This window comes from Phasianus colchicus, chromosome 1 (genome assembly GCF_987193195.1).
Source record: "Phasianus colchicus chromosome 1, bPhaCol1.hap1.1, whole genome shotgun sequence".
Lineage (NCBI taxonomy): Eukaryota > Metazoa > Chordata > Aves > Galliformes > Phasianidae > Phasianus > Phasianus colchicus.
The window spans coordinates 17951759-17975552 of NC_143436.1; the positions used below are offsets into that span (position 1 = coordinate 17951759).

At 35.1% G+C, this 23794-nt stretch overlaps 1 protein-coding gene across 12 annotated transcripts in view; it reads left to right on the forward strand.

The window, feature by feature from the left end:
* TAFA5 (TAFA chemokine like family member 5) overlaps positions 1-23794 on the forward strand; it is a 448086-nt gene that overhangs the window by 144659 nt on the left and 279633 nt on the right. The window lies entirely within an intron of this gene.

Here is a 23794-nt window from a genome sequence, read left to right on the forward strand (position 1 = left end):
TCAGAGAGGAATGTCAAATTTTTGCTCCCAATTAGTAATGAAGCTGATTTAGAGAACTAGGAACTAGATTGTTTTGAGAGAGATTATTTGTTGTCTAAAAGATTACAACCATTATACATTCTGCAACATAAGGCTTGACAATGTAGAACTGAGGCTGCACTGAAGTGGTCAGTTAGAAATTTGCTTTGAGTTCAGCAGGAGCACTACTACCCTGTAGCAGAAATAAAGGAAGTCAAAGTAACCTGCATTAACTACTCGTATACTCTGGTCCATTTGTGGCACCTTGTTTCTGAATCTGTGTTAGTTTTTTTTTTTGAAGTAATGTGGAGGTCAGGATTTTCAATGCTAAGGAGCACAAGTGAAGGAGTGGCAAAAAGAGGAGGACTTGCAGTTACATGAACCAAGTCAGAAAATAGGCTGGGAAGAGTGATGTAATCTTAGTTTTGTTCTTGGCAAAAGGAAACTCTTTATGTGCATACTAAAATAAACAGAACTGAAATTAGTGTATTTGAAATCTTAAGAGTCTAGTGAAATAATTATTTTTAGTCCAAATCTAATTATTACAGAAGAAGAGAAAAGAAAAGAAGGGGAGGATGATTATTGTGAAAAAATTTTGGATACTAAATACTGTAAATATTGTTTGGGGCATATTGACTTCTATACCTTTCAGTAATGTTACATTCATCCTGCCCTGCTCTTCTGCATCATAAAGCTGTTGGCATCAGTTGTGACTTGTGGTGAGCCACCAGCATCTGGTGGGGTTTCCTTTCTCTTCTTATAGAACTGTGATGCTGAATGCAATGGTTTTCTCTTCATCTCTTTATAGTCTGCTTGGAACTCCTTCTGCCCATTCCTTGTCATTCATGCTACCTTGTTTTTACTCTTTGGTATGCAGTCCCACATTGCATTCAAACCTATTACCTACAGTATGTGTAATAAGTTGGATGCTGTTCTTTACTGTCTTTCTTACATTTGCTTACATCTGGTTTTGCCCAGGTATCCTTTTCTTTGCCTGTCCATTGGTGATTTTTTGTTACAGGCCTGGGGTCTCTGAAGGTCTACTTTCTTACTGTCCTGTGCTTTTACTCCTCTACACTACTGTATCTTATGTCTCCACCATTGCTGCAGCTATTACCATGCCATGTTTGTATTCTTCTGATAACTGTTATGCTGAGGTGACAAATATTTCTTTTTTTTTGGAGAATAAGAACTTGTTACTGCTGTTCCTAAAAGTTATGATTGTACCACGTAGTAATTCCAATACAAATAAAGAAGTAGTCACCTAAGCCTTAAGAAAATTCCTGTTTCCACCAAACAAGTTGAAACAAAGATCCAGGGAGACAAGACAAGTGCAAACTCTCTGACAGGTGTCATTCTCAAGGCTACACAGAGGCAGTGCAAAACCAGCAGTGTTGGGTTTACTGTGCTACTGAGATGTCTGGCTGTAAAGGAAAGGATGTCGAACAGAAGTGAGACTTGGGAAGGGTCTGTTGATTTTTTCCTGATAGTGAACTGTTACATGGCTGCTTATATTCAGACTGTTTCACCATTTCAGGAAACTTTTTAGAGTGTTTTCTGTTTGCCTTACTACGGTACAAAGATATCGTTGCACAAAAAGTGGTAGTGAAATGTCCTCCCTGAAACAAATACAGTCACAGATCGATGTCAGACTTGGTTCAGTGCGCATCCTGGCTGCAGTTGTGCATGCTTTCCATCAGACAATAGAATAATGTCCTGAAAAATGTTCCAAGGAATTTTGACATGAAGATGCTCTTTGCATTTATCACACAAAAAGTGAACTAGAAATTTTGTACTGCATTAAGTTTATGTAACATTTTAGACTAAAATGATCTATTTATATTGGTCTTTCTCGTCATTTCCATGTATGCTATACATAAATACATACAAGAAGTGGTAAAATATAAATAGTTGTTTTGGTTATTTAATTTAAACAAGTATTAACTCTCACGACATACTACAGTGGGTGCTTGCTTTTTGTGCACCTTTCCTGATTTTCACCTAACAGGACATACTGTGATAGATTTTAGTTGAAAGGAAAGGAAGCTCTAGCACTGAGCTCTGCCTCAAAGTATGATGAGGCAAGAAAGAAATTAATGGTTGACAGTATAGAAATTTTAATAATCTTATTTTACAGCTGAGGTGACTGTGTTATATTGAGATGCAGAAAAGTTGTCAAGCTTTTCTTTAATTTATTGTTTGTGAAATAATATCTTGGCTTTTCCATAATGAGTGCTTTCTCTCTCTCTCTCTGATCTGCTTCCTTAAAGCGTATTCATCGTCACATATTATGGGTCTGGGACAGTTGCCTGTGATTATATGATTGCTCATGAATGCTGTACTAATGGTATTTTTCCTGAAGAAAAATATTGACTCATTTGTTTTGAACTCCTACTCCACCCACATGTAGTAGTGTAGAATTATGTAAATTTTGTAAATGAGAAAAGTAAAGTTCTACCAAGTGTAATGATGTTTATTTAAATGTGGGTATCTCTTATTTCAGCTTGATTTGAATGACTGCTATGGAAGGCCTGTTCTAGCACATGTAAATATTTTGTTTTTTATATTTAATCCTTAAAAACATTGTCCTTAAAGAATATGTAACGACATCATAATCAAAAGAAGATCTAATTAAACAAATTCAGTTTTACTTCCACTTCTCAAATTTAGATTTACTGTGCTGATATTTAAAGCTTTTCACTTTACATTTTAATTGCTATACTTTTATAAAATTCCTAGACTAGAGAAAAAAAAGGATTTTGTGTTTTGGCCTTTTCTCTTATACATCATTCAGATGAGGTTTCTATGCTTTTGCTTGATATGAGTAGCAATTCACACTAAGTACATTAAACACATTCCCTCTGTGTTAAACCATCTCCCCATTTGTTTCAAACTCTTTATAACAGGAAAGAGAGTATGTAACACTGAACTTAAAACATTACTATATTAAAATCAAACAAACAAACAAAAAACAGTGAAGAAAGAAAAGTGCTTCACTGCACAAGAAGCTGAGAATACATTACAACATTACTGTAATGGTTTCAGCAAAATAAGAAGATAGTGTTGGACCATTTCAGAACATCCTTTATTTAAATTGTAAAATCTATATTGATTATACTGTCTTTTTATTATTGCAGTTTTTTTTTTTTTTTTTTTTTTTTTTCCCCATAGCAAATATGGTTATGGAAAAATGGAAACTTAACTACAAAGGATGAATTATACTCTATGTCATTCCAGGAGTACAAAAATATACATAAAAGCTGAAATGAATGTGCTTCGATATAAGGAAGACTTCTGGGAATTACTATGGAAACTATCAAAGTATTACAATGATAATATAAAAATAACCCTATATTCTCTGAACTATGTAAGTTCAGAAAACTCCAGAAACTAACATACCAAATGAATAAACAGGAAAAAAGTCTTTTTTTTTTTTTTTTTTTTTTTTTTAATTCTTTTGTAAAACTTTGCTTTACTGCCAAATCTGTATTCATAATTTTTTTTTCCAGTATTTTTCTTTGGTATTCTCAATTCTTTTTGTATTCCTGATTATTGGGTTTCAACAAAGAACTACTAAATCAATGAAAAACTGTTATTTTAAGTCATTTTGTTCTAGGAATCTAAAATGTTTTCAAGTTAAATTATATACTTTTTCTGGGAAAAAAAAAAAAAAACAACAATAAAAAACATTCACTTTAGATGGAATATAGGAGTTACGGTGTCATGTTTGAAACTTGAGAGGATAAAACTTTGACATATGTATCTCCTCCACTTACCTCTTACGTCATTAAAAAGTTTACTTTTATCCAGGAAATGTCTTTTTGATATATGGCTTTAGTACCTGAAGGGAATCAGCAGGCATGGACCACAGCAGGTGATACAGGTTTGATGGAGAAGATTGAAACAGTGATTAGGTTCTTAATTAGCAAGAATCTACAGGCTATAAATTAGTGACAGCAGAAGTAATTAAGCTGCTTTTATTTGAGTTTGGTGATAAACATTCCTAGTTTTAGGAGGCAAACAATGTGAAGATTAAAATAAAAATATACTCTTTTCTTTGGATGCACTACAGTTGTATTTTAACTGTAATGAAATTGACACATTTTTCTTCAGTTACTCTTATTTGAAACTTGTTAATTATTCATTAAAAGGTTGTTTTTTTTTTTTTTTTTTTTTTTTTTTGTATGTGTGGGCCTTTGTTTTATTTCTTCAAGAGGGTATAAGTGTACAAGCATAGTAGTCAGAGGTATGTGTGGGAGAAAACCTCTTCTTCCTTGTTTTTTTTTTTTTTGTTTTTACTCTCACTTTTTATGTGAATGTCTCTTAGATCTAGAAAACAAAATTATTTTTGGTTGTTTCTGTTTGGGGGACCCAGGCTCTTTTGTGTTTCTGCTAAATATGAAGCTACTGGATAAACTTAAGCATGGCATTGCTCTAATGTTTAGTATTTATGAATCTCTAGAACCTTCTGAGTTTTTCAATGTCTTTAAATGTGAAAATTGTTCTCATTCCTTTTGTAGTGCTGCTATAGGAAACAGAAAAGTGCTGCATTTTCAACAGATATTTCAATGTTCTTGGGGTGTTGCTGTTGATGGATATTTTGTCTCAGTTGAAGCAGCAGATGGATGGAATAAACCATTTTTGTTTCTGTTTTTTCTTTCTAATATTCTTTCTGCATTTATTCTATGTCTTCTTCTTCTGCTTTCTTTAGGACTTTAGATCATCATCTTTAGTAGCTTTCCTTTTTACTCTTCTTGTGTTGAAATTGCATGTAATCTCATGCAACTACAGGAGATTGAGAGCTCTCTTAACCCTACAGTTGTATCAAAATAACCTGAGTGTAGTCAGCTGATGCTTGTAGCAACTTTGCATCCATCCAGATATATATATTATATATATATATATATATATATTTGTGGAATCACTTAGGTTAGAAAAGATCATCACGTTCAACCATTAACATGACTTACCAAGTCCTATTGCTAAATCATGTCTCTTAGTGCCATTTCCATGCATCTCTTAAATGCCTCCAGGCATGGACTCTACCAGTTCCCTGGGTAGTCAATGCTTGACCAGCTTTTCTGCAAATAAATTCTTCTTAATGTTTAATCTAAGCCTCCCCTGTTGAAACACAAAGCAATTGCTTCATGCTCTTTCATGTCACCTGAGGTAAGAGACAACACCCTCCTTTCTGCAAGTTCCTTTCAAGTAGTTGTAGAGAGCAGAGAGGTCTCTCTTCAGCCTCCTTTTCTCAAGACTAAACAACCCCAGCTGCTCCTCAGAAGTCTCATTTTCCATTCTCTTCACCAGCTTTGTTACTCTTCTCCGAGCATGCTTGAGGAACTCAATATCCTTCTAATAGTGAGGAGCCCAAAACTGAACACAGTATTCAAGGTGAGGTCTCATCAGTGCTGAATACAGGGGGACAAATAGTTTCCTCATCCTGCTGGCCACATTGTTTCTGATTTTGCAAGATTTTGTTGTTCGTGTGGCATATTCTGTTGTTTTTATTTTTGATTAGAATCTCCTCAGTGGATAATATATCTATAGTTAGTTGAATCTTACTTCTATGATGAGTCAGTTTTACTCCTCTATCTGCTCTTCCTCCTGATATTTCTGCCTCAGAAATGGTAATATTATCCAACTCATTTTTTAGAGGTCAAAGGGAATTCAGTCTGAGGAAAGCATACTCACATGTGTCAGACAGGGAGCACTCCAAATATTAGTGCAACCTATTGAACTTTTTTTTTGGCTTCTGACTGCTTCCTAGGAAGTTTTTTGCTTTTTATTGTATTTGGTTCAAGAATCAGTAGATCTGAAAAGCAGACTGCTAAGGAGACTGCTCCCTTTGATTATTAAGTGAATATATTCGGTGTAGAGCCAGGAATGGAACATCTTGTAATTGTTGGCAGCATTGCTAAAAGAATAGGTATCCTCATGTAAGGGGGCAGAGAGTGTTGACCAATAGGAAGGAAGACAGAATAGAAGGGCTTTCAGAAGTTGTTGGATTTCTGTAAACAGCTATCTATTTTCTTCTGGGTATGGTGCAGTGACTGCAGGATCTAAACAAATCATTTTCAGGCTCGTGATCATGAAGCTGGACATTTTTTTGTTGTTAGCTACTTGACTTCCTTTCTTCTATTCTGGCAGAATCTCTCTGACTTTTCATGCCTGATGCCAGGAATGTGACATTCATATTTTTTTAGCTCAGGAGGTTGCCACTGTAAATCTGCATAAGACTGTTCTCGTTTTCTCTTCAGAAGTATTTGCACTGCTAGAGAAAAGTGCAATGCATCATTTAAGACTATTTTGGGAACTGTTTCAGTGAGCTCATCTCAAGTAAGGATAGGAGTCCCCATTTGAAGCATCTCCCAGTTAGGGGAGATGGTAAATGTAGGATAGTCCTCTGCTCTCTTAATTTCTCTAGTGGCAGTAGAGATATCACAGGTCAGTACCCGTTCTCCTTCTCTGGTACTACTTATGTAAAGGAAATGCCAGGAAAATTGCTGGAGCACAGCACACTCTGGCTGCCTCCCTAGCTGTGTTATGACTGGGTGTCCTTGAATATGACAAGTAAAAGCGTTTCTCTGTGTAGGCCTTGTATTCTCTGTGCCTGGGACACAAAACACTTCCTGGCTACATCCCATCATGGATCTGCTGCATCCAGCAGATTTTCCATGCTGCAGAAAAGCTGGCAGACTGTGTAGTTTCACAGATTTCACAATCTGCTCTTAGGAGCCAAAGACAACCATGATTAAAGGAAGCCATAGTATTGAGGGAACAATTTGCCCAGGAGTTATTTGTTTTAACAATTTCAGCCATTTTATTCACAAAAGAGAAGGAAACAAACAAAAGGGAATGTAACATATACACAAAAAAGAATACAGCTTAACACAGCTGCTGAAAATCTTCTTTGAATATGGTAGTTTCTTTGGGTTCTGAAGTACAAAACTTACTGTTTGGATGCATAGGTACCTTTTTTTTTTTTTTTTTATAGTCACAAACATCAGTAACTGGAAGGAGAAGTTTGGTACTCATAAGCAATACTAGATTACGTATGTTGCATTAGAGTCTCATTGGATTTTATCATGAGGGTTCTGGTCCTGCTCTTGGACTGCCTCTGCTCACACAACACAAAGACTGAATTCCTTCATTGACAGTAATGCCACATCTTGGAGACGGGATGGTGTTTTTGTGTTTTTGTGTTTTTGTGTTTTTGTGTTTTTGTGTTTTTTTATCTACCTATTGCAACATTTCAGTGTCCTTTGAAAGATAATAAAGAGGAGGGATCTGCTTTTCTTAGTGACAGAACGTGGCTACATCCCCAAACTCATGGTCAAGATCTCATTTTTTACCTAGAAACTAAGAACTGTTTCATTTTAAGTTGAAAAAAAGTAAGTCATTCTACATGGCAGGCAGTAGTGTGTATCCTCCAACCCTTATCAAGAACTTGATTCTTACTGGCTTTGAGGAAGGGGGAGAAGGGAGAAGAAAGTTTGTAGTGTTTGGATTCATACTGAAGCTCATAATTTGTAGGTTGGCAGGTTATGGTTCTTGCTGTGTTAAAATAATGCTGAACATTGATAAAAACACATTATTAATTTCAGTTGAAAATAGCTTAGCTTCTCTATACAACTGAAAAGAATATTAACAGCTATCAAAATTCTGCAAAAATACATTCCGATTTCTTCTGCAAGGAGATGTTTTAATGTGGTTTTGTTTGTCATGATTTTTATCATGAATTTTATTGGTGCTCCAGTTTTCCTTTCCTACTGCTATCTATTCATAGGGTGTCTGAAACATTATTGTAAAACAAAACTAAAAGTTCTTTAAAAAAAAAAAAAAAAAATAACCCCCACCAGCAACAACAACAACTCTCCTCCCCCTACCTCATAACTTGTTGGGGTTTGACTTTATGCTAGCACAAATTTAGACTTATCTTTGTAGTAAATGATAGCTGTAAATTGCCTTGGCATATTATCTTCCGTGGACTTAAAATGTCATTAGTTTAATATTTATTATGCTTCATTAACTATATAGAAGTTGCTAAATGATTTAATTTTCATAAATGGAAGTTATCTTTGCATAATTTGAATCATTAGGACATTTTATTTATAATTTTGTGCTGTCTCAAAGTTAGAAGAAATTGACTGTTATGAAAACAGTTACTGTTAGAAAGCTGTTTAACACAATTGAATATTTTCTCTTTGGGTCCAAGTAGATGTTGAAGCAAGCAAAAATAATGTTTTATATTAATTCGTAAATACTGATTCTGCTCATTTTGGGTAAACACAACAAATTCATATATTTCAAAACTATCTTGTTTATTTCCCTTTCTCCCTGAGTTTGGAGTTACCTTCTGCACTTCATATTGCAGATATGCATGTTATAATAAACAAAGCACAGATTCTGATACTTAAAATAGGCTTTGTTACAAACATGATTTGTAGTATGTATGTCAATGTCACACTTGTAATGAAATATTGAGATTAACTCTCTGTGAGAAATGATAATCATCTTTGGTTAGTAAGTGCAACAAATATCAGTAAAAATACAGTTTTCTTTAGTCTACAACTGCAGCTAAGGCTGTTTTCTTGTAGAGCAAACTAACAGCTTTGGGGAATATGATGGACGGTGAGGGTGTGAAGAGAAATGGTCACCTTGAGGCAGATATCAGCTAGAAATTTCTGTGTACCAGAGGATTAGGAAATTTCATTTATAATTGAGAAATACCTTTTATTTTGGCATAGAATTTCACCTGCAGAAGTTGGCTTAGCATTTATGTCCATTTGACGAACAAAATAAAAACTACTATAAAATAAAAAAAAATAGCTCGATGAGACTTTCTATTCAAAACAAATGTATAAAAGGAAGAAGTAACAGCAATCAGTTGTGATAAAAATGAGTGTTGTACTGGATTTAATAATTCATAAGAGTAATAAAAAGGAGGAAAAAAAAAGCAATATTCAATTTACTGTTTCTCTTTAAAGCTTTATTCCTACCAGCCTCCAGCTGAGTTACAGACCAAGAAGGACAAACACGAGAGCTGCAATTGTACCAAATGTCCTTGCTGAGATACAGTATTTCATCTGTCAGAAGTGAAGCTGTATTAATAGTTAGGCTCAAATAACCAGTCCTTAAAATGTTTCTGCTCTGAAATCAACAATATTGAAGCCAAAGCTTTGTCATATTTAGCGTATGCAGTTTTCTGCTTATTATTGAGCAACATCTTTCTTAAATGCATTTTGGCATTTATCATATTTTCTGATCTCATTATTGTATGGTCATTTTTTTTAAAGACTTTTACTTATACTGTTGGTAGAGCAATTTTTTAAGTGTTTTAGTTGTCAACTGTTTTATGGTCAGGGCTTGTCATTAATATACTCATTCTGTAGAGATAGCGGAAGAAGTAAAACATACAAACTGGTACTTGTAGATATCATAGACTTATTCCAAGAAGACCAGGGAAATTTCAGGTTCAGAACAGTGAGGCTTGCAAAGCTTTTTGAGCAAGGGACCTGGAAAGCCATTTTGTCACAGACACTTAAAATCAGAGAAGTATTTTTCTTTTGAATGCATAGACTTAGTTATATAGTTCAAAAAACATTCATAACTATGCTTTCAAAATACCTACCCTCAAATATAAATGAATAAAACAACGAAAAAATAGAAAACCACCTTCTGATGATTAAAATGTGATAATAATTCCCTTAAAGTTATTTAAGGTAGAGAATATTTTAAGCCAAATAAAATAAAGAATGAGGTAATGGAACAATTAAGCTGTTATCAGCATTTCTTGGCCCTCAGACCTTTTAAAAGGTCAGGAGCACCTAGAAAATTGCCCTGAGAGCTAGTCTTTTGATTTCATCTTATCCTTCCTGTAAGGCTATTTGTTACATAAAACTGAACTATTTCTTTCTTTCTTTCTTTTCTTTATTTGTTCACATGACATACTTGGTGTGATTTTCCTAGAGAGACCATCTGAAGTTTGTGGTAAGCCACTGGTTTCATGGAATTTACTCCTTTTTTTACCCTTTGGGAATCGTAGCTAACCTTATTACATCCTCTATTAATTAGTTGTAATGTTCTTTCCCTCTTCTGTAAGTGTGCAAGCAGAATTCTTTTTCCCTTCTCAGGATGCTGAAATTATTGATGGCTCTTCCTTTCTTCCTTTCCTATGCTATTAGCTTCTTCCGCCAACTTTTCATTTGTTTGTTTTTTTTTCCCCAAATCCTCTAATTCCTTACTTCTTTTCCTATTTGTAAAAAGCCAGCTGCTTCAAAAAATTACTTACTGGTCTTATAGTATTTTTTTTTTTTTATGTACTGGTCTTATGTTGTCTAATGGATTTTTTCCTGAAGGTTTTGCAGTCATATACGGTATATTGTTTCCTGTTGTGTTTTGTTTGGAGATATATATATATATATATATATTTTTTTTTTTCAGTAAAAATGTGTAGCTGTATTCAAAAGCTGAAAGGAGAAAATAAAATTTCTGTAACTTAATGTACAATGTGAGAGTCCTCATTTCATGAGGAAATTAAATCACATTTCATGTGATAATTGAGATATCTGTACTACTTTGGTCTCTTAGTGGATGTCCATTAAGTAAGACAGATGTCTCATAATCTCCTTTTCTTCTCCATCCTTCTGTGCCGACTGTTCTCCTTTGACCTTAATCATAACACTGTGGCTATTTGGTCCTCCAGAAATACCATTAATAATTCTTTTCTGTGCTGTAGGATTCTGACTTAGGAATTTCCCTAATAAAGTGTTTAGTTTTTTATTTAGGAGAGCTCAAACTTATGACTAGGCCTATGCTAAAGTCTTGGCGTGGTGAATTGACCTTGGCGGACTTCAAGGAACCCACTTGGCCCACCCTCAATAGGAACAGGAGATAAAATAAGATGGAAAAGCTCATGGGTTGAGATAAATATAGGGAAATCACTTAGCGATTGCTATTATGGGCAAAACAGACTCCACTTGGAGTGAATTAGTTTATGGACAATTACAATAGATTTGGATGGTGAAAAACAATGTATTAAAACAATACCTTTCTGTTAACCATTTTCTTAAATTCAGCTTCACTACTGAGTACTCTACCTGCCCTCACCTTCCACAGAACACTGCAGGGGAATGGGGAATGGGTGTTGTGCTCAGACCAGAACAGATCATCTGTATTGCTCCTTCCTCGCACTTCTTTCTTACACCTATCTGGGCCCTTCACAGTAAACTTGCTATTAGCATGAGTTCTTCACAGGCAACAGTTGCTTCAGGAAATATCCCCCTGGCATAGAATGTGGTGTGGACGTGTGGGCCAGAACTAGTTTTCTCCAATAGCTCAGTTAATTGTTTGTCATCTTTCCTTCTAGTGCTGAAAGAAATCTTCTGCAAGAAATTGCAGACAACATCCCCCTTAAAGGCAGTGCTGTCTTGGAAGGTGCTGACTTGTCACACTAACATAACATTCTGCTGGAGTCTGAGCATTTTCATTCATATGCAGTTTCTACTCCTGACATCTCTGAATACAACTAATGAAGTAATAAACAGTGAAGAAATAAATTGTCAAGTTACTTTTTCATTGAAATAGAAACCAAGCATTGACAGAAGAAAAAAAAGCAGCAACAACAATAAGAAAAAGCCCAAAGAAATAAACAGCTCACCCCACCCTCACTCCTTGAAGTACCAATTGAGTTTTTATTCAGCCGCCTATTACTGTTTTGGTAAAAATTGATTTTTGCCTTATGTAAAGGGACATAAGCTTGGCCACTGAGGCAGGTTTGGGTGGATAAAATCCTGCCACATTTAATTCAGTGATATTTTGAGACCATATGAGTGTTACATTTTAATGCAAATACATTAAAAGATTTATGGACCAGGTTGAGAATGAATAAGCACTGCAAATTGAATCTGGTGATAGTAGGGTGATAAAAGTTTATCTGCAGTTGAGTTAGCAGCCTGGACTTTTATTTATTGGGCTATTTGGGATGCTTAGAGCTGAGATTTTGTGTATATTCTTACTAATTTTATTCAAAATTTGGTATCTAAGTCTCATGTGTCAGAGAAGATATCAGTTCTGATTTTCTTAGCAGAGTGAATAATTTGTTCTGTTTTTTTGTAGATAGGAGTTGAAATTGATGAATGCACTTTACCACCATACTTCTTCACTTAACTGTAGAAAAACTACTACCATGTCACATTATTTTTATACTTAAATGTTCATCTGCTATATATGAAAGATATAATAGTAAAGTACCTTTGAGAGATGGTGTAAATAAGAAGACTAAATTTACTGTCTATGTAATATATAGGCACACGTATGTGTGTGTTTGTACCTAGCATAAAAGTGAAAAAACAAAACAAAAAAACAAAAACAAAACAAAATAACTCATTCTTCTCTAATTCTCTCAACAATTGATATTCATTGATAATTTTATTTTTATATGTCTATATTGATAACTGTGATTAGGGAATAATGCACACATTGTAATCACTGGAGTTGTAAATAAGCATGTCTCTTTAAAAGGAAAATTCAGATGGTTTCACCTAAAAGATGCACTCTCTGCTTGTAAAATGTATGTAAATACACTCTTCAATCAAAATTTGCAGATAGCTTAATATCAATATGAATTCTACAGCATACCGATTTCAACAAGGAGGTTGAATAAGTCTTCTTTAATTGTGATCTGTTTAACAATGAAGATAAAATAATAGCTTGCCTCTAGAATACAGTTTCAATCAGGAAAAGTTGCTTGAATTACGCTCAGTAAAGTAAAAAACTGCAAAGTCAAATTACTGTGAAACATGAAACACTTCTCCCTCCTTTCTGATTCTGTTATCAGTGTTAGAAACTAACAAAAACATCTTTGCCTTAAAAAATATGTACATGCTTGAAAAGAAATGGAAAAAAGTTCTTACTCAAATTTGGAATTAAAGTTTGAGCTCAACTTTATTGATATTATCATTTCTTTCGCATTTTATTCCACTTGCTTGTTGTTTATACGCATATTTAATGCAGTATTTAAATAATAATTATAAGAAATAATAAAAGAAGGAAAAATTACTTCGCACTATTGAGAAATCTAGCCCAGTTGATCTTTGCATAAAATGTACTGATAAAGAGGTATGCTCATTATTCATGTGCCGGTAAGGCTCAGTGATTTCTAAAACTGAGTAACCATAGAAACACAACTGAGTTGAATTCAAAGAAAGTATAGGAGTAAATTTAAATTTACACTTAGTCTTCTGATCAAAAGTTATTATATGAGGTCTGTTTTTACAATATAATTGAGTTCAGGGTTTTTTTAACTAATCTCTTACTAATGCAAGTATATGCAGGTATATTATATATATGCCTACATATATATAAAGTAGTTTAGGTAAGTATTTAATTTCATTGAGCCTTTTTTTCTGATTTTCTTTTATTCAGTATATTTTAACAAGGAAATCTGCTGACATCTCCCCTTCCATTTCTATTTCATATATATATTTGTAAATGAGAGTTTGAGAGCTATTTTGACATAGACTAATGTTAAAAGGCAGATTTGTTAAGCACTCTGTGGTAAAATACCCTAGCAGTCTAATGAATTAGAAGGATCACAGATGGATTATTAGAGAAAAGTACAATAAATTGTTGAGAAGGTAAGGTAAAGTCAGGTTTTTGTTACTGTATAAGGCATATGTTGTTTTTAATATGATAAATTACAGAACTCAAAGAGTTTTGCGTAGTACTTGGCCCACATTCCAGTGTCTGTCTTTTATATTGGTAGTGATTGTTGACTGAGAAAATGTATTAGCCTTTTTAGAAAAGTATGCCTCGGGTATTTCTGGACTATACTATTCATATAATGGCCTGCTGGCTAATGTTTTCTCTTTTATATGTTATTGTGAAGCTCAGCCTACATCTTTTCTTAACATTTTTAATCCATATGAGGGTATACCTTCTTGCATGGAAGAAAATGTATTGAATTCTGTAGGGTTAAGTGTAGTGCTTTTTTTCATATTATTTTTGCTTTATGCCACGATCTAGAGATTACAAAGTCAAATACATTAAGAAATTAGGAAGATGTATTTGTGTTTTGAGTTTCTGTACTTTAAAATTCTGAAATCTGTAGTCTGTCAATTTATCTGTAATAGCAGTATTTGTCTTTCTACCTAAATTCAACATTGTTGGGAATTAGGTCTTTCTTCTTGAATTTTTTTTGCCCTCATTTTTTTCACTTGTCTTCTTCTATTGCATAGAAGAATAAAACTGGAAGCTAAGTCCCAAAATGTATTCTCTTGGTTCAGGTGTAACCTCTAAAATGCAAGAAGTGTCCAGCTATGCCCACTGTGAGCAATTCATGAAGAAATTGCCTCAACATTTTGATCACTGTTGGGCTTTTATTGTGAAAGTAGCTGACATAGAAGGACACCTTTAGAAGTGTGAAAACAAGTAACACAATGAAGTAAAAATGATAAAATTGAGAACAGCACTGGCACAGTACAGCTCTTGGCCCTGGCAGTAGCTATTGCCTTCAACAATAGCCTGCAGTTGCCAGGAAAACCCCACTCATCATGGGAAAGTAATTTCTGTTGGTTAACTTTCATTTTAATATCAGAGAAGAGTTCAAGCCAGAACTCTGACAGTTTATATATGGCCATAAAACAGTCTTAGGAAGCCCCTTTATTTTTAAGATTTACCTAAAAGAACACTTTATCCCCTCTGTTTCCATAAGTCAATTTTCTTGAATCTAAATGAATGTTGGTGACAAATATCTTTCCAATGAAAAGAATATATTGAGAACTTAAAGGAAAAAACCTGACAAAAATGAACAACAAAAACCCTAAGCAGACATGCAAATCACTTACATGGTAGAAGGTGGAATCACTTCTTCCTTTCCTGAGATTTGGTTGGTAGGGGAGACATTTTCAGAACAATCATCTGTGGTATGACAATATAAAAGTACTGTCTTAGATTCTCATAATTTTCCCAGTAAGGATTTATGTCCTCATACCTGCTATCACCATCATTTCATGGAAGGATGAATTTAAGTCCATCAGATGTCTTATATTCAGACAGTTTTGTAAAGTTCAACAGATTCAGTAGATCTTTGCCTACCACTTAGAAGTATGCCCATGAGTTTTATAGTGTAGAGGGGACACACACATTCTGATACTCTAGCTCTAACCTACTTGCTGGATTGGATGAAGTGTATTCATCTAGGCTTGGTAGTCACTGTGGGTCCAATTATCCATTGCCTGCCTCCTTGTGCGATCATTTATAGCCATGTGAGAAGGTAAATAATATTACCATGGTATAAAGTCATTTCATCTCTGATATGCCTATATGACAAAGACTACAAAAATTAGGAAGCAATGGAGTATCAAACAACTGATGTTTGTGACACTAGACTTGAATAACTGTGATACTGACATTGATGTACCACAGGAAATTGAAGATTAAAATCTGGTGAATTTCAAACATTTCTTGTTTTATTTTAACCTTCTTAAGAGCTTGCAGAGGTAAGGAACAAAAAACACTCGTACAATCTTGAATTAGAAGTCCAATTTATAAGATAATTTTGACTCATGAAGGTGTTGGGATGCTTTCTTTGGTAAGCATGATACCAAGGAATAAATTTCTACATCATTGCGATGTTAGAAGTAAAACACCTTTAAGACATCCTAGCTACATGTAGCTTGAACTTAGACCTGAACTTATGAAGACATTTAGATATGTTTGTATCTAAAGGCTGATCTGGGAATTTTTCTTTCCTGTTCTTTTTCCATTTCAGTCAGCCTCATTTAGCCAAGTGTGTTTCTTTTTCCAAGAAGTTGTCAAGACAGAAACACTCAAGAATTGTATCTGTTATTTTTGCAGCTTTGTAAACATCAGTGTTTTTTGAATTCTAATTATTTTCCTTCCTGTTTTGAAATGTCTGTTACTTATATTTTTGGATTATTATTATTTTTTTTTTCTTACAGCTACTGTGACTCATACTTTGGGAAAATACATCCTATTGTGTTTTTTCCTCTTTTCCTCATGTGTCATATGGAAATATAATGAAAAAGTGCCATCATATAGCTTTTCTTACAGTCACATTAACTACTACTTCCCAGTGCCTCCTGAAGGCAATGAGATGATTAAAACCATTCTAGGTTCCTGTTATAGTGGAGGTTGTTAAAAAAAAGATCCTCTTGCAGCTTAAAGGATACATGACAGATATATAGAAATATAAGAATTTATTTTTAGTCTAATTAATATCTTCATAAACATAGTTATATCTAGACAAAGTAAAATAAATAGTAGATCCAGTTATAAATTTATATTATCTCATTACTAGTGACCCAAACATGGTTACAGAGGTGATTATAAAAAAAGGCCCAGCTTTGTGTCTTTTCCCTGGTGCTGTGCTTAACCTTCCAGACTCCCTTTGGGTCACCAGGTTGGTAGTTCCTGGTTTCACCATGGCAGCAGTGTAGAGATGATCATAGTGAATAATGACATACTAAGGTCTGTGCTGAGAGGGGGTATGAGGTTCAGGGTGGAGACGTCTTCCTCCTCAGTCCTCAGACATGCTTGGGTTTATTCTTAAGTGTGTTCTCATCTAAGGAGCTCAGATCTCAGGAGGTCTGCTGCCTCCTGGCTTTTCCCAGCAGGGTGAGCAAAACCTGGCAGCCTCCCCCAGCCTCAGCCCCCGGGGGCTTCTGCTTGTTAGGGAGCAAATCCTGGCTTTGCCAGACCCTTCCCGCTGATGAGCTCAGCTCAGACAGGCAGGCAGCAGCACTTGGCCCCGGGGCAGGCACTGATGGCAGCTCAACTCAGTTGTGGCCTAGGGGAGCCCAGGCAGCCCTGAGGCCTGTGCATGCAGCACAGTTCCCAGGCTTTTACTTTACTTTTGCTCCTGCAAGTGACAGAAATCATCATAGTCTACAAGTTATATGTAAAAGCAGCTTTTGGTAGAGTTAGCCTTCTATTTTATTATGTTGGCCTGTGACAGCAGAGGCAGACATTGGTGGTGTGACGGTAGAGGTTGAACCTTCCCACCAATATTGTGCTAGATGTTGTTGCCATGCAACGACAGATGGCAGCAGAGGTGCAGCCTGACAAAATGGCGTCTGACATGGAATTTCATATGAAGCAAAGATGCATCATTAATTCCTCCATGTGGAAAAAAAAAAACTACACCCATTGATGCTCATGAATGCTTCCTTAATGTTTTTGGAGACCAAACAGTAGACGTGAGCACAGTGGAGGCAGTGGGTGGTGTATTTCAGCAGGGGTGACAGTGATGGTGTGTCACCTCTGCTGTTGCAGATTTTTAAGTGCACACCATCCAGGCTCTTGTTAGTCACTGGAAAAAATCCTGGTGATGACTGTGTTGAAAAAATAGCGTTTTGTAGCTGAGAATTTGCTCTATCAAACAGTGTTATTGTACTCTTTGTATCTGATGTACTTCCCATGGAAATAAATAGAAGATATTACTTTTTGTGTGAACTCTGAACGTCATCAAGCAGAACATCACCACTAGTTCAGACAGCTAGGGTAATGTTTCCAAGATGTTTTGGAATTTTTCTTCCACTTTGTGTCATGATGTGTCTCACCATTCCCTCCAGAAGGTTCTCTTTACCCTGGAACTACGTGTGTATTTTTTAATTTACAACAGCAGCTTATTGCTTGCAGGACTAGAGTTTAAGAAGTTCTTGTAATTCCTACTTGCATCATGAGAAACACAAAACAGAGGAAGGGAACTGCAAGAAAACTGAAATCCTTCTGAAATTTGCATGGCATGAGAGAATAGCAATTTGTGGGTGGTTGAAAGGATATGTATTCAGATATATGAAGGAAAGGAACAGAGGCCAATGGTACAAGTACAGAATGAAAGAGAATAGACAGTAATTTAGCTCTGTTAAAGCACTGAAGGTAGTGAGTGTTTGGGAAGGGTGGGGTGCAGCCTGTTGTTGCTTAATCAGGATTTAATGTGTGCATGAGTGTGTGAGTGTGTGACTGTGTGTGTGTGTGTGTAGGGACTCTGCTATACAGCCTGCTAACAGAAGCTCTCATGGTGTTCCCAGATGTGTCACAGTTGAAAGGGCTCAGGGTAAAAGCTGTAGCTTCAGATGCAGCAGCACAGCTTGCTTGCCTCTTCATGCCCCATGAGCTCCCTTCTCTATGTAAGTTCTTCACATTTTTTTTATTATTATTTAATCATATGATAGCTCCTTTTAATAGCTCTGATAGAGGATGGCAGCATCAGGACAGCGATAGGAGCTGTATGGCATTTCTCTGAACTTGAGGGTGAGCAGTGGGTCAGTGGAGTCTCCTGTGGAGCAGCCAGAGATAGGTGCATTAAAGTTTGATTTTTCAACCTTAAGTTATTGTACGTGTATAGTGATAGAGAAGATGCACAGAACTAAAAAGTCAGGAGGCAGAAAAACTCTTACATCAGAACAATTGTATCATCTGTAAAAGAAAGTGTAATGTGTTGGGGTCAGTCTTTAGGAGGAGTAAGGGGCAATGTGACTTCTTGGATGTCTCTTGAAATAGCAATATTATTTTTGTTACATATAGTATCTTGAAATATTTTTCCACATTCAGGAAAAAAAATTCTTATTAACCCTTAAGACACTCAACATTACTTGCATTTTATTTTATCTCAGGAGAGAAGTAGAACAGGAAGTACTATCTTAAAAATGCAGATAGTGGCATATTCAAAGAAGAAATTATTTTTAAAATATATCCTTCATGCACAGACTGATGACTTATAGCTGTTTATCAAGCCCAAGTGCATATCTTCATTGAGCTATGTTTTTTTACACAGTTTTTGAATATACCCTTCCTCTTGTTTTCAGAGAAGCAGCTTTGGTTTGAAGTTTTGTTTATAAATAAGAATAATATTCAAGTATCAGAAATTTCTAGAACTGCAAAATTTGTTCCTGTGTTACCTTTAGTTCTGTAATGCAATGACAGTTCCATCCAACTGAGCTTTTGAGAGTAAATTGATATGGTGAAACATTCTTCTGGAAGTGTTCTGTTGTGCACTCTACAGAGGGACAAATTATATTTTACCAGGACTCCATACAGAACTTAATTATTTTTTTTCCAATTGAGAGAGAGAGGAAAACTTACTGGGATCCCACAATGGGTTTGAGAGACATTAAGACATGTTGCAGATTTCCCTTACTGTACAGCACTGCAGCCCTAGCTCCTTTCCCAGCTGCAGTGGATCACAGCACAATGCTCAGTGCAAGGTTGCAGTGAAAAAAAAATGTGTGGTTGTGTAGGTGTAAACATGTGTCAGCCTATTAAGCCAATTTCCAGTTTCAAAAGCAGTAGATGCTCGTTTATTAGTACGGACTGAATTATGGGGAAGTATTAAGAACCAATGATCCATAAACAGTAAGACCTGGATTCCCTAGAAAACTATTTGTTAGTTTACTTATAATTTCTTCATACTGATACTTTCCTCTGCATTGATATGCTTCTGCAGATTAACTGCTTTATGGCTTCCTACTGTGGAACAAATATCTTCCAGTGTCTTATAAAATTACAAAATCTTTAAGGCTAGGTGTCACTCAGTGGTTACAGAATGAATAATTTATAGTAAATGCGAAATGCTTAACACAGAAATCTTTGAACCCTTCTCTTCTTCCATTTATCCAGTAAACAAAGTTGTGATTTGAGGAAGGGTTTGAAGGCGATTGCCAAAGATCAGTGTACATGAGCTGTTCTTAAGCAATTAATTCCATTGTTGATTGAATTTGTGTTTTCGAGTGAATATGAGCCATGGTGTTTGCAATCCATTTATTTTATACAGACTATTGGCAGAATATATATGTATCCATTTTCAATACTACCAGGCTTCAGCTATACGCTTATTTTCTCAGCAAGATTTTTATTCCAAAAGAGGTAAACTATATTACTCTGTGCGTGTATCTAGTGTTACAGCTGAGGGTACATCATGGAAAATTTCCTTATACTGCTGTATGTGGTGTTAGAACCAGTGTTAAGAAAATACTTGGAAAACTGTAGAGGAAGGATAATATTATAAGTGAAGAAGAGGTTGAGATCTGAAATAGTTTCATCTTGCCACATAAATTGTGCAAGACTGTGAACAAGTCACATTCTGTCTCTGCCAATCCATTTGTAAAATGGTACAAAGTATGGGTACCTTGTGGAGATTTAATAAAATTAAATAGTGTTTGAATGATGTTTGGGGAGATTTGAATCCAAGATGTGATCATTTACTGTAAGTGCTGAGTAGGACTTAGGGTGGGGGAATATCTGTTATATTATACTGCATACAGATCTGACTGGCAACACAGAATTTTAGAGTCTTTATATGCAGTCTTTTGGTATTTCATCTTTTTGTTAGTTTTCCATTACTGTCCTGTAAAGTTCAGCTACTTCTAACTGTGAAGTTAATCCGTACTCTTTTATTCTGCTAAATGTATTTCTCCAATTGCTTTATATTCACATTTTCTTGCTTACCTTCCTGGATCAGTGTTCCATCTTTTAGAGATAATGTGGTTGAGAGCTGTCTCCTAGCAGTTATCATCTCTCTCTAACTCATCTTCTATCCTTCCGCTGCCTGGAGACATACAGTTTTGAAAGAAACTCAAGGCTGTGCAAAACTATCATGTACTTTGATTTAATTTTAATTTGTTGATTTTTTTTTTTTTTTTTTTTTTTCTGAATAGCAAATACTTATCTACTTTACTATTTATTCTTTTTTTCAGAATTTTTGTTCTGGATATTTCTCATCTATGTATTTGTAATTATTTATGTTTACAATGGAAAAAAAAATATTTTAGTTTATACCTACCTTTGAAGTTATTTTGTCATTTCCTTGTACATTTGGTGGCAGATTTGTAGAATTTCCTGTAGACTGTACTATTACTTCAAGAAATGATGCAGTGAAAGAAGTATTTTGTAGCTTTTTTAGTTATTGTGAATTTCTTTCTTTGTCATGGGTTATTTGTCAGTATTTGTTCTGCAGTGTGCTTCTGTATTGACAAAAGTCAGAGCTGATTATTTTCAGTGCTTTATGAATTACTTTACTTTCCTCTCCCTTACAATTTTTTTTTTTTTTTTTTTTTTTTTTCCTTCTTGTATGCTGAATTATCTTTTTCTGAAGTATTTAACATCAGTTCTTTTTTAGTGATATATAAACATCTCTATCTTGGTGTTACAAAAGAACACATATTACTAAATTGCATGATTCTTCTGCATAAGAGGGACAAGTAGCTCTGGGATATACAGTTAGGAATGTCATTTGCAACGCATGGGAGTTGCTATTGTTCTTGCTTTAGTGGGTGGAATGTCACTTGAGTATTTTGCCTTGTCTTGAGCCTTAAGCTTAAAGAAGGAAATAAATGAATTGGATGAGGTCCAGAGAAGAGAAGCAATATCCAGAACCAGATATTATGAAGACAAAAGGAGGTTTGTTAGCACTAAATAGAAAGATTGAGAGGTATAAATGTCAATAATGCAAGAAATATCTTCAGTGAAAGATTATTATGAACAATTACTGATTTGTATTTCCCATATCAAAGAAGATAGAGTGAAAATAATCAGCATAACTTGTAACACTGAGGATTTGGGATAGATACAAGTAAGTTCTTTATTTATGACACACTAAATACTTGAAAAACTGTAGGGCATCTGGGTCTCAGGAGTTCTAAAATAAGTGAGGCAAATCTGTACTAAATATAGTATAAGTATACAGTGTCCTCCTCCAGAGTAAGGAGGGTAGATGAAACATCTTTGTTTTTCAGTCTCATATTTGATGAGTTATCTCCTTGCCTAACTAAACTAGTATTTGTTTGTGAGGTGTGATACAGAAATATTTAAAACTATTTTAATGATATTGTAATGTAAAGTTTCTTACAAAGATGCATTGCATATTTGCACATGCACACACATATAATGCATATATATAATACATATATACAGTATACATACATTCATGTAAAATGTGTATGTATATATAAATATGTAAATAAATATGCATGTTATTCATAAGTAAGTAATTATGCATGTGCATGTCTGAGTTTTATAAGCAAATGATACTGGAAAAATAAATAAACTCCTGGATACAAAATCACTCTTTGAAAACTAAAACAGAACACTACATGTTGAAAATAGAATAATGAAATCATAGAGTCATAGAATGGTTTGGGTTGGAAGGGATCTTTAAATATCATTAGTGCTAACCCCCATGCCATGGGCAGGGACATTTTTCGCTAGATCAGTGTCATTATCCAGAGGACTAATCAGGGTGCCCAAAATCCTGTCCAAGCTGGCTTTGAACACTTCTAGTGGTGGGGTATACACAACTTTTCTGGGCAACTGGTTCCAGTGTCTCACCACCTCACATTTTAAAAAAATAAATAAATAAAAAATAGCCTTCCTTAAATCCAATCTAAATCTATTCTCTTTCAGCTTATTGCTATTGCTCTGTTTAATTTAATTAAATTCATTTAACATACAGTTTGAGAAACAGTGGTAGTGTTTTTATTTTTACACGTGGGACAGCAGAAGCTGCCAGCAAGGCTGGAGGTGTTCAAGTTGTTATCTCTGTGGGATGAAGAGAGACAGATAATTATTACCTGTGGAACATGGAGGAGTTACCTAGGGAGAGAAAGTGAGAAAAATAATAATGTGCCTCTCTTAGGTACATGATTTTTAGCATCTGGCAAAGCTGTAAGTTTTAGTTCCCAAGGTTGTCTTTTGGAAGTATTTGGTAAGTCTCTGCTGACAAGCAGGCTGAGAGATCAGAAATACAGTAAATGTTTTATGGAAACTGTTCTTCCACTAACTAGATGTTTTGTCTCTCACTCTTTTCGTATATGAATTAATTCCTATGTTGGAAGGTCTGTTCACTTTGACCTACATAGTTTCATAACAGTTATAAAACTCACCCTGGATGAGTGTGCATGCATAGGATCCATGAGTTTGATAACTGTTATGCAAGGATTTTTCAATCCTCATCGTGAAGAGGGAAGTGCATTTTACATTTTTATTTCTGGGAAAGCTTGTCCCCTGTCTTGCACATTGATGGCAATTTTGATGATAAGTTTACTGGGATGGAAGGCTTTTTTAAGGTTAGACTCAGAGAGCAGTGAGGACCTGGCACAGCTGCCCGGAGAAGTTGTGTGTGCTCCATCCCGGGAGGTGTTCAAGGCCGGTTTGGATGAAGCTGGTGGGTTGAAAGTAGACAGCCTTTAAGGACCCTTCCAACCCAAGCCTATCTATGATTCTATGATATGTGAGGAGGATTGAGTTTCTGATAAGCTCTTCAGATTCATTGTGACTTGTGCACTGAGAAAATTCCTTCCAATTTTTGAAAATTCAACCTTAAATTCATAGATAAGAACTCTTTAAATCAAGTTTAGTTGCTATAGAAAACACTAATTCATAATGTTTATGCCAAGATTTCAGTAATAGGAGTGGTTTAACTCTTCTCATTTTCTGAAAGAGCATGTGATAATAGTATACATTAGCTTTTACATTTATTGCAGTGCAGAAAAAATTAAAGTCAGCCAAAGCCAAAGGCAGGGGAAAAAAATCTAATTACCGATTTCAAGAAGTCGCTATAATCTGTTGCAGAAGTTCTTTTATTCATGGATTAGGAGTCTTCAGTTTGAGGAAGTCAGAGAGAAGCCCTACTAGTTCTAATAAGTGGGGAGGAGGTTCTGGCTAAATAGCAGGAGGATGTTGCTTTTAAAATAGTGAAAGGCACTTCTCTATGAAATGCTAATAGAAGAAAAATGATATGCAAATATGGTTGGTC